This window comes from Nerophis lumbriciformis, unplaced genomic scaffold (genome assembly GCF_033978685.3).
Source record: "Nerophis lumbriciformis unplaced genomic scaffold, RoL_Nlum_v2.1 HiC_scaffold_62, whole genome shotgun sequence".
Lineage (NCBI taxonomy): Eukaryota > Metazoa > Chordata > Actinopteri > Syngnathiformes > Syngnathidae > Nerophis > Nerophis lumbriciformis.
The window spans coordinates 52,501-65,000 of NW_027316604.1; positions in this window are offsets into that span (position 1 = coordinate 52,501).

The window sequence follows — 12,500 nt, forward strand, 5'->3', positions numbered from 1 at the left end:
GGGTGGAATCAGTTCCAGGATTTCATCCATGCGGGAAAAGTTGAAAATGTGTCCGAGACAGCGCCCCCTAGGCGGACACACGCTCCGGACAGAGCCCCTGTCGCTCAAGCCCTGGAAGCCCTAAGTACCTGGGTGGAATCAGTTCCAGGATTTCATCCATGCGGGAAAAGTTGAAAATGTGTCCGAGACAGCGCCCCCTAGGCGGACACACGCTCCGGACAGAGCCCCTGTCGCTCAAGCCCTGGAAGCCCTAAGTACCTGGGTGGAATCAGTTCCAGGATTTCATTCATGCGGGAAAAGTTGAAAATGTGTCCGGGACAGCGCCCCCTAGGCGGACACACGCTCTGGACAGAGCCCCTGTCGCTCAAGCCCTGGAAGTCCTAAGTACCTGGGTGGAATCAGTTCCAGGATTTCATTCATGCGGGAAAAGTTGAAAATGTGTCCGAGACAGCGCCCCCTAGGCGGACACACGCTCCGGACAGAGCCCCTGTCGCTCAAGCCCTGGAAGCCCTAAGTACCTGGGTGGAATCAGTTCCAGGATTTCATTCATGCGGGAAAAGTTGAAAATGTGTCCGAGACAGCGCCCCCTAGGCGGACACACGCTCCGGACAGAGCCCCTGTCGCTCAAGCCCTGGAAGCCCTAAGTACCTGGGTGGAATCAGTTCCAGGATTTCATTCATGCGGGAAAAGTTGAAAATGTGTCCGGGACAGCGCCCCCTAGGCGGACACACGCTCCGGACAGAGCCCCTGTCGCTCAAGCCCTGGAAGTCCTAAGTACCTGGGTGGAATCAGTTCCAGGATTTCATTCATGCGGGAAAAGTTGAAAATGTGTCCGAGACAGCGCCCCCTAGGCGGACACACGCTCCGGACAGAGCCCCTGTCGCTCAAGCCCTGGAAGCCCTAAGTACCTGGGTGGAATCAGTTCCAGGATTTCATTCATGCGGGAAAAGTTGAAAATGTGTCCGAGACAGCGCCCCCTAGGCGGACACACGCTCCGGACAGAGCCCCTGTCGCTCAAGCCCTGGAAGCCCTAAGTACCTGGGTGGAATCAGTTCCAGGATTTCATTCATGCGGGAAAAGTTGAAAATGTGTCCGGGACAGCGCCCCCTAGGCGGACACACGCTCCGGACAGAGCCCCTGTCGCTCAAGCCCTGGAAGTCCTAAGTACCTGGGTGGAATCAGTTCCAGGATTTCATTCATGCGGGAAAAGTTGAAAATGTGTCCGAGAAGGCGCCCCTCGGGCGGACACAGGTGTCTGCATGAGCCCCTGTCGCTCAGAAGCTGGAAGAGCAGTTTGAAAAAGGACCGGGGTAAAGAGGGGGAAAGCACCATATATGTGTCCGGGAAGGCGCCCCTCGGGCGGACACAGGTGTCTGCATGAGCCCCTGTCGCTCAGATGCTGGAAGATCAGTTTGAAAAAGGACCGGGGTAAAGAGGGGGGAAGCACCATATATGTGTCCGGGAAGGCGCCCCTCGGGCGGACACAGGTGTCTGCATGAGCCCCTGTCGCTCAGATGCTGGAAGATCAGTTTGAAAAAAGAACCAGAGGATAGAGGGGAAAAACACCATATTTGTGTCCGAAAATAGCTCACTTTGACTCGGACGCGTTCCCTGTGATTTCAGCCTGTCAGACATGGTGCACATAGTAACGAGATGGAGGTGTTTTGGTCGACCAGGTAAAAAACGAAAAATCGAGAGAAGGTAAAAAGTAGGTGAAAAATTAAGCCTCTCTCGTTAAGGTACTTAGAAAAAATCCCCAAAAAAAAATGAACTCCCATTGAAATGAATGGGGAAAATTTTTTTTCTCGTTTTTTTTCTAAGTACAACAACGAGAGAAGGTAAAAAATGGTTTTTTTTAGCCTCTCTCGTTAAGGTACTTAGAAAAAAACCCAGATTTTTTATTTTCTCGTTTTTTTTCTAAGTACAACAACGAGAGAAGGTAAAAACAGGTGCTTTTTAGCCTCTCTCGTTAAGGTACTTGGAAAAAATCCGAGACATGTTTGGTCTTCCCCACTGACAGTGCGCCTTTGCTGGGTAAGTTGTGGACGTGCCAGGCACCCCCGGGACACCGGTGGAACGCGGCCGGACTCGTGGTACTCCAACCCGGGCATAATTTTGGATATTTTCCGGTCCTTTTTTTCCCCACTTTCCCAACTTTTCTTCTGAATCACAGTGCGCCTTTGCTGGGTACGTTGTGGACATGGCAGGCACCCCCGGGACACCGGTGGAACGCGGCCGGACTCGTGGTACTCCAACCCGGGCATAATTTTGGATATTTTCCGGTCCTTTTTTTCCCCACTTTCCCAACTTTTCTTCTGAATCACAGTGCGCCTTTGCTGGGTAAGTTGTGGACATGGCAGGCACCCCCGGGACACCGGTGGAACGCGGCCGGACTCGTGGTACTCCAACCCGGGCATAATTTTGGATCAAATTCGGGACTTTTGCCCACTTTCCCAACTTTTCTTCCCAATCACAGTGCGCCTTTGCTGGGTAAGTTGTGGACATGCCAGGCACCCCCGGGACACCGGTGGAACGCGGCCGGACTCGTGGTACTCCAACCCGGGCATAATTTTGGATCAAATTCGGGACTTTTGCCCACTTTCCCAACTTTTCTTCCCAATCACAGTGCGCCTTTGCTGGGTAAGTTGTGGACATGCCAGGCACCCCCGGGACACCGGTGGAACGCGGCCGGACTCGTGGTACTCCAACCCGGGCATAATTTTGGATCAAATTCGGGACTTTTGCCCACTTTCCCAACTTTTCTTCCCAATCACAGTGCGCCTTTGCTGGGTAAGTTGTGGACATGCCAGGCACCCCCGGGACACCGGTGGAACGCGGCCGGACTCGTGGTACTCCAACCCGGGCATAATTTTGGACCAAATTCGGGACTTTTGCCCACTTTCCCAACTTTTCTTCCCAATCACAGTGCGCCTTTGCTGGGTAAGTTGTGGACATTGTAGGCACCCCGGAACCCTGGTGGAACGCGGCGGGACTTGTGGGACTCGAACCTGGGTGTGACTTTGGACCAAATTCGGGACTTTTGCCCACTTTCCCAACTTTTCTTCCCAATCACAGTGCGCCTTTGCTGGGTGCGTCGTGGACATTGTAGGCACCCCGAGACACTGGTGGAACGCGGCGGGACTTGTGGGACTCGAACCTGGGTGTGATTTTGGACCAAATTCGGGACTTTTGCCCACTTTCCCAACTTTTCTTCCCAATCACAGTGCGCCTTTGCTGGGTGCGTCGTGGACATTGTAGGCACCCCGGAACCCTGGTGGAACGCGGCGGGACTTGTGGGACTCGAACCTGGGTGTGATTTTGGACCAAATTCGGGACTTTTGCCCACTTTCCCAACTTTTCTTCCCAATCACAGTGCGCCTTTGCTGGGTGCGTTGTGGACATTGTAGGCACCCCGAGACACTGGTGGAACGCGGCGGGACTTGTGGGACTCGAACCTGGGTGTGATTTTGGACCAAATTCGGGACTTTTGCCCACTTTCCCAACTTTTCTTCCCAATCACAGTGCGCCTTTGCTGGGTGCGTCGTGGACATTGTAGGCACCCCGGAACCCTGGTGGAACGCGGCGGGACTTGTGGGACTCGAACCTGGGTGTGATTTTGGACCAAATTCGGGACTTTTGCCCACTTTCCCAACTTTTCTTCCCAATCACAGTGCGCCTTTGCTGGGTGCGTTGTGGACATTGTAGGCACCCCGGAACCCTGGTGGAACGCGGCGGGACTTGTGGGACTCGAACCTGGGTGTGATTTTGGACCAAATTCGGGACTTTTGCCCACTTTCCCAACTTTTCTTCCCAATCACAGTGCGCCTTTGCTGGGTGAGTTGTGGACATTGTAGGCACCCCGGAACCCTGGTGGAACGCGGCGGGACTTGTGGGACTCGAACCTGGGTGTGATTTTGGACCAAATTCGGGACTTTTGCCCACTTTCCCAACTTTTCTTCCCAATCACAGTGCGCCTTTGCTGGGTGCGTCGTGGACATGTCAGGCACCCCGGAACCCTGGTGGAACGCGGCGGGACTTGTGGGACTCGAACCTGGGTGTGCTTTTGGACCAAATTCGGGACTTTTGCCCACTTTCCCAACTTTTCTTCCCAATCACAGTGCGCCTTTGCTGGGTGCGTCGTGGACATTGTAGGCACCCCGGAACCCTGGTGGAACGCGGCGGGACTTGTGGGACTCGAACCTGGGTGTGATTTTGGACCAAATTCGGGACTTTTGCCCACTTTCCCAACTTTTCTTCCCAATCACAGTGCGCCTTTGCTGGGTGCGTCGTGGACATTGTAGGCACCCCGAGACACTGGTGGAACGCGGCGGGACTTGTGGGACTCGAACCTGGGTGTGATTTAGGACCAAATTCGGGACTTTTGCCCACTTTCCCAACTTTTCTTCCCACTCACAGTGCGCCTTTGCTGGGTGCGTTGTGGACATTGTAGGCACCCCGGAACCCTGGTGGAACGCGGCGGGACTTGTGGGACTCGAACCTGGGTGTGATTTTGGACCAAATTCGGGACTTTTGCCCACTTTCCCAACTTTTCTTCCCAATCACAGTGCGCCTTTGCTGGGTGCGTTGTGGACATTGTAGGCACCCCGGAACCCTGGTGGAACGCGGCGGGACTTGTGGGACTCGAACCTGGGTGTGATTTTGGACCCAATTCGGGACTTTTGCCCACTTTCCCAACTTTTCTTCCCAATCACAGTGCGCCTTTGCTGGGTGCGTTGTGGACATTGTAGGCACCCCGAGACACTGGTGGAACGCGGCGGGACTTGTGGGACTCGAACCTGGGTGTGATTTTGGACCAAATTCGGGACTTTTGCCCACTTTCCCAACTTTTCTTCCCAATCACAGTGCGCCTTTGCTGGGTGCGTTGTGGACATTGTAGGCACCCCGAGACACTGGTGGAACGCGGCGGGACTTGTGGGACTCGAACCTGGGTGTGATTTTGGACCAAATTCGGGACTTTTGCCCACTTTCCCAACTTTTCTTCCCAATCACAGTGCACCTTTGCTGGGTGCGTCGTGGACATTGTAGGCACCCCGAGACACTGGTGGAACGCGGCGGGACTTGTGGGACTCGAACCTGGGTGTGATTTTGGACCAAATTCGGGACTTTTGCCCACTTTCCCAACTTTTCTTCCCAATCACAGTGCGCCTTTGCTGGGTGCGTTGTGGACATTGTAGGCACCCCGAGACACTGGTGGAACGCGGCGGGACTTGTGGGACTCGAACCTGGGTGTGATTTTGGACCAAATTCGGGACTTTTGCCCACTTTCCCAACTTTTCTTCCCAATCACAGTGCGCCTTTGCTGGGTGCGTTGTGGACATTGTAGGCACCCCGAGACACTGGTGGAACGCGGCGGGACTTGTGGGACTCGAACCTGGGTGTGATTTTGGACCAAATTCGGGACTTTTGCCCACTTTCCCAACTTTTCTTCCCAATCACAGTGCGCCTTTGCTGGGTGCGTTGTGGACATTGTAGGCACCCCGAGACACTGGTGGAACGCGGCGGGACTTGTGGGACTCGAACCTGGGTGTGATTTTGGACCAAATTCGGGACTTTTGCCTACTTTCCCAACTTTTCTTCCCACTCACAGTGCGCCTTTGCTGGGTGCGTTGTGGACATTGTAGGCACCCCGGAACCCTGGTGGAACGCGGCGGGACTTGTGGGACTCGAACCTGGGTGTGATTTTGGACCAAATTCGGGACTTTTGCCCACTTTCCCCAACTTTTCTTCCCAATCACAGTGCGCCTTTGCTGGGTGCGTCGTGGACATGTCAGGCACCCCGGAACCCTGGTGGAACGCGGCGGGACTTGTGGGACTCGAACCTGGGTGTGATTTTGGACCAAATTCGGGACTTTTGCCCACTTTCCCAACTTTTCTTCCCAATCACAGTGCGCCTTTGCTGGGTGCGTCGTGGACATTGTAGGCACCCCGGAACCCTGGTGGAACGCGGCGGGACTTGTGGGACTCGAACCTGGGTGTGATTTTGGACCAAATTCGGGACTTTTGCCCACTTTCCCAACTTTTCTTCCCAATCACAGTGCGCCTTTGCTGGGTGCGTTGTGGACATTGTAGGCACCCCGGAACCCTGGTGGAACGCGGCGGGACTTGTGGGACTCGAACCTGGGTGTGATTTTGGACCAAATTCGGGACTTTTGCCCACTTTCCCAACTTTTCTTCCCAATCACAGTGCGCCTTTGCTGGGTGCGTTGTGGACATTGTAGGCACCCCGAGACACTGGTGGAACGCGGCGGGACTTGTGGGACTCGAACCTGGGTGTGATTTTGGACCAAATTCGGGACTTTTGCCCACTTTCCCAACTTTTCTTCCCAATCACAGTGCGCCTTTGCTGGGTGCGTTGTGGACATTGTAGGCACCCCGAGACACTGGTGGAACGCGGCGGGACTTGTGGGACTCGAACCTGGGTGTGATTTTGGACCAAATTCGGGACTTTTGCCCACTTTCCCAACTTTTCTTCCCAATCACAGTGCGCCTTTGCTGGGTGCGTCTTGGACATGTCAGGCACCCCGGAACACTGGTGGAACGCGGCGGGACTTGTGGGACTCGAACCTGGGTGTGATTTTGGACCAAATTCGGGACTTTTGCCCACTTTCCCAACTTTTCTTCCCAATCACAGTGCGCCTTTGCTGGGTGCGTTGTGGACATTGTAGGCACCCCGGAACACTGGTGGAACGCGGCGGGACTTGTGGGACTCGAACCTGGGTGTGATTTTGGTCCAAATTCGGGACTTTTGCCCACTTTCCCAACTTTTCTTCCCAATCACAGTGCGCCTTTGCTGGGTAAGTTGTGGACATTGTAGGCACCCCGGAACCCTGGTGGAACGCGGCGGGACTTGTGGGACTCGAACCTGGGTGGGATTTTGGACCAAATTCGGGACTTTTGCCCACTTTCCCAACTTTTCTTCCCAATCACAGTGCGCCTTTGCTGGGTAAGTTGTGGACATGCCAGGCACCCCCGGGACACCGGTGGAACGCGGCGGGACTTGTGGGACTCGAACCTGGGTGTGATTTTGGACCAAATTCGGGACTTTTGCCCACTTTCCCAACTTTTCTTCCCAATCACAGTGCACCTTTGCTGGGTAAGTTGTGGACATTGTAGGCACCCCGGAACCCTGGTGGAACGCGGCGGGACTTGTGGGACTCGAACCTGGGTGTGATTTTGGACCAAATTCGGGACTTTTGCCCACTTTCCCAACTTTTCTTCCCAATCACAGTGCGCCTTTGCTGGGTGCGTTGTGGACATTGTAGGCACCCCGGAACCCTGGTGGAACGCGGCGGGACTTGCGGGACTCGAACCTGGGTGTGATTTTGGACCAAATTCGGGACTTTTGCCCACTTTCCCAACTTTTCTTCCCAATCACAGTGCGCCTTTGCTGGGTGCGTTGTGGACATTGTAGGCACCCCGAGACACTGGTGGAACGCGGCGGGACTTGTGGGACTCGAACCTGGGTGTGATTTTGGACCAAATTCGGGACTTTTGCCCACTTTCCCAACTTTTCTTCCCAATCACAGTGCGCCTTTGCTGGGTGCGTTGTGGACATTGTAGGCACCCCGGAACCCTGGTGGAACGCGGCGGGACTTGTGGGACTCGAACCTGGGTGTGATTTTGGACCAAATTCGGGACTTTTGCCCACTTTCCCAACTTTTCTTCCCAATCACAGTGCGCCTTTGCTGGGTGCGTTGTGGACATGCCAGGCACCCCGGAACCCTGGTGGAACGCGGCGGGACTTGTGGGACTCGAACCTGGGTGTGATTTTGGACCAAATTCGGGACTTTTGCCCACTTTCCCAACTTTTCTTCCCAATCACAGTGCGCCTTTGCTGGGTAAGTTGTGGACATTGTAGGCACCCCGGAACCCTGGTGGAACGCGGCGGGACTTGTGGGACTCGAACCTGGGTGTGATTTTGGACCAAATTCGGGACTTTTGCCCACTTTCCCAACTTTTCTTCCCAATCACAGTGCGCCTTTGCTGGGTAAGTTGTGGACATTGTAGGCACCCCGGAACCCTGGTGGAACGCGGCGGGACTTGTGGGACTCGAACCTGGGTGTGATTTTGGACCAAATTCGGGACTTTTGCCCACTTTCCCAACTTTTCTTCCCAATCACAGTGCGCCTTTGCTGGGTGCGTTGTGGACATTGTAGGCACCCCGGAACCCTGGTGGAACGCGGCGGGACTTGTGGGACTCGAACCTGGGTGTGATTTTGGACCAAATTCGGGACTTTTGCCCACTTTCCCAACTTTTCTTCCCAATCACAGTGCGCCTTTGCTGGGTAAGTTGTGGACATGTCAGGCACCCCGGAACCCTGGTGGAACGCGGCGGGACTTGTGGGACTCGAACCTGGGTGTGATTTTGGATCATTTCGTGGCCTTTTGCTATGCATGCCTTCTCCCCGCTAGTTTGATGTGTGCTGCTGCAAAAGTTCCAAGAGGGCGTTTTTGCCCCCCTCCAAACCCCCTCTCTTTGTTTATAGTGCATATTTTCTGCTGGATCTACTCTCTATTTACTCCAAGGAAAAAAACTAGCCGGTCGCGGCAAATTTTTACAATCGGTCGCCAAACTACGGCACGAGGGCCGAACGCGGTACGCCGGCGTCCAAGATACGGCCCGGGGATTTTTTTGATTTTTTGGGCTTTTTTTGATTTTTTTGGACATGTTGGGCATCCCAGGACTCGGGTGCGACTGCAGGACGTGTGGGGCTCTAACCTGGGTGTGGTTTTTGGTCATTTTTCCGGACTTTTGCCCACTTTTCCAACTTTTCTTCCCAATCACAGTGCGCCTTTGCTGGGTGCGTTTTGGGCATGTGGGGGGCACCTCGGACTCGGGTGGGACGCGGCGGGACTTGTGGCACTCGTACCTGGGTGTGATTTTTGATCATTTTGTGGACTTTTCCCCAGACACTCTCCACTTGTCTACCCCACTTCCCCTGTGCGAAATACGGCAAACTGTCTGAAAATAGGGGCTCCGAGTGTTCCCCACTCTTTCTGGCCCACAAAAGGCCTCTCATTCCCCGGGAACACCTGTAGGACTCCCCGGCGTCAAGGAAATACGCCAAACCGTCTGAAAATAGGGGCCCAAAAGAACTGGAAATAATGTGTTTAATTTGGGGGGTGATGTCTATAATTATGGGGGTGCATTGGAGGCGGGAGTCCACTGGAGGGCTCCACACCGTCTGAATATAGGGCCCCAAAAGGCCTGGAATTAATGTATTTAATTTGGGGGGTGCATTTGCAGCGGGAGTCCACCGGAGGGCTCCATTTCCCCACTCTTTTGTTGACCTATGTATGGCCCCAAAAGGCCTCTCATTCCCCGGGAAGACCTGATGGACGCCCCGGCGTCACCGAAATAAGCCAAACTGTCTGAAAATAGGGGCTCCAAGGGTTCCCCACTCTTTCTGGCCCACAAAAGGCCTCTCATTCCCCGGGAACACCTGTAGGACTCCCCGGCGTCAAGGAAATACGCCAAACCGTCTGAAAATAGGGGCCCAAAAGAACTGGAAATAATGTCTTTAATTTGGGGGGTGATGTCTATAATTATGGGGGTGCATTGGAGGCGGGAGTCCACTGGAGGGCTCCACACCGTCTGAATATAGGGCCCCAAAAGGCCTGGAATTAATGTATTTAATTTGGGGGGTGCATTTGCAGCGGGAGTCCACCGGAGGGCTCCATTTCCCCACTCTTTTGTTGACATATGGCCACAAAAGGCCTCTCATTCCCCGGGAAGACCTGATGGACGCCCCGGCGTCACCGAAATAAGCCAAACTGTCTGAAAATAGGGGCTCCAAGGGTTCCCCACTCTTTCTGGCCCACAAAAGGCCTCTCATTCCCCGGGAACACCTGTAGGACTCCCCGGCGTCAAGGAAATACGCCAAACCGTCTGAAAATAGGGGCCCAAAAGAACTGGAAATGATGCCTTTAATTTGGGGGGTGATGTCTATAATTATGGGGGTGCATTGGAGGCGGGAGTCCACTGGAGGGCTCCACACCGTCTGAATATAGGGCCCCAAAAGAACTGGAAATAATGTGTTTAATTCAGGGTGCATTTGCAGCGAGTGTCCACCAGAGGGCTCCAATTCCCCAGCTATAGTCCTGGTACTCTAAAATGATGGCACTTAGTCAAATTTCCGCCTTTTTTTGATGACTTCCAACTAGGAGAGGGACTAATTTTGAGTTCCGGACCCGGGTGGAGAACCATAGCAGGTCGGCCTTCTTAAAGGGAAATGCTCCTAGACACTTAGTCAAATTTACACCTTTTTTTTTGGACTTCCAGCGAGGAGAGGGACAATTTTGCGTTCCAGACCCGGGTGGAGAACCATAGCAGGTCGGCCTTCTTAAAGGGAAATGCTCCTAGGCACTTAGTCAAATTTACGCCTTTTTTTTGGACTTCCAGCGAGGAGAGGGACTAATTTTGCTTTCCGTACCCGGGTGGAGAACCATCGCAGGTCAGCCTTCTTAAAGGGACATCCTCCTAGGCACTTAGTCAAATTTCCGCCTTTTTTTTGGACTTCCAGCGAGGAGAGGGACTAATTTTGCTTTCCGCACCCGGGTGGAGAACCATAGCAGGTCAGCCTTCTTAAAGGGAAATGCTCCTAGACACTTAGTCAAATTTACACCTTTTTTTTTGGACTTCCAGCGAGGAGAGGGACTAATTTGGCGTTCCAGACCCAGGTGGAGAACCATAGCACGTCGGCCTTCTTTAAGGGACATCCTCCTAGGCACTTAGTCAAATTTACGCCTTTTTTTTGGACTTCCAGCGAGGAGAGGGACAATTTTGCTTTCCTGACCCAGGTGGAGAACCATAGCACGTCGGCCTTCTTAAAGGGAAATGCTCCTAGGCACTTAGTCAAATTCACGCCTTTTTTTTGGACTTCCAGCGAGGAGAGGGACAATTTTGCTTTCCTGACCCAGGTGGAGAACCATAGCACGTCGGCCTTCTTAAAGGGACATCCTCCTAGGCACTTAGTCAAATTCACGCCTTTTTTTTGGACTTCCAGCGAGGAGAGGGACTAATTTGGCGTTCCGTACCCAGGTGGAGAACCATAGCAGGTCGGCCTTCTTAAAGGGAAATGCTCCTAGGCACTTAGTCAAATTTACGCCTTTTTTTTGGACTTCCAGCGAGGAGAGGGACAATTTTGCTTTCCTGACCCAGGTGGAGAACCATAGCACGTCGGCCTTCTTAAAGGGAAATGCTCCTAGGCACTTAGTCAAATTCACGCCTTTTTTTTGGACTTCCAGCGAGGAGAGGGACAATTTTGCTTTCCTGACCCAGGTGGAGAACCATAGCACGTCGGCCTTCTTAAAGGGACATCCTCCTAGGCACTTAGTCAAATTCACGCCTTTTTTTTGGACTTCCAGCGAGGAGAGGGACTAATTTGGCGTTCCAGACCCAGGTGGAGAACCATAGCAGGTCGGCCTTCTTAAAGGGAAATGCTCCTAGACACTTAGTCAAATTTACCAAACTTTTCTATATAGCCCTGGTACTCTAAAATGATGACACATAGACAAAAAACCAAACTTTTCTATAGAGGCCTGGTACTCTAAAATGATGGCACTTAGTCAAATTTCCGCCTTTTTTTGGGACTTCCAGCGAGGAGAGGGACTAATTTGCGTTCTGTACCCAGGTGGAGAACCATAGCAGGTCGGCCTTCTTAAAGGGAAATGCTCCTAGACACTTAGTCAAATTTACACCTTTTTTTTTGGACTTCCAGCGAGGAGAGGGACTAATTTGGCGTTCCAGACCCAGGTGGAGAACCATAGCACGTCGGCCTTCTTAAAGGGAAATGCTCCTAGGCACTTAGTCAAATTCACGCCTTTTTTTTGGACTTCCAGCGAGGAGAGGGACAATTTTGCTTTCCTGACCCAGGTGGAGAACCATAGCACGTCGGCCTTCTTAAAGGGAAATGCTCCTAGGCACTTAGTCAAATTCACGCCTTTTTTTTGGACTTCCAGCGAGGAGAGGGACAATTTTGCTTTCCTGACCCAGGTGGAGAACCATAGCACGTCGGCCTTCTTAAAGGGACATCCTCCTAGGCACTTAGTCAAATTCACGCCTTTTTTTTGGACTTCCAGCGAGGAGAGGGACAATTTTGCTTTCCTGACCCAGGTGGAGAACCATAGCACGTCGGCCTTCTTAAAGGGACATCCTCCTAGGCACTTAGTCAAATTCACGCCTTTTTTTTGGACTTCCAGCGAGGAGAGGGACTAATTTGGCGTTCCAGACCCAGGTGGAGAACCATAGCAGGTCGGCCTTCTTAAAGGGACATGCCCCTAGACACTTAGTCAAATTTACGCCTGAAAATAGGGCCCCAAAAGAACTGGAAATAATGTGTTTAATTCAGGGTGCATTTGCAGCGAGTGTCCACCAGAGGGCTCCAATTCCCCAGCTATAGTCCTGGTACTCTAAAATGATGGCACTTAGTCAAATTTCCGCCTTTTTTTGATGACTTCCAACTAGGAGAGGGACTAAT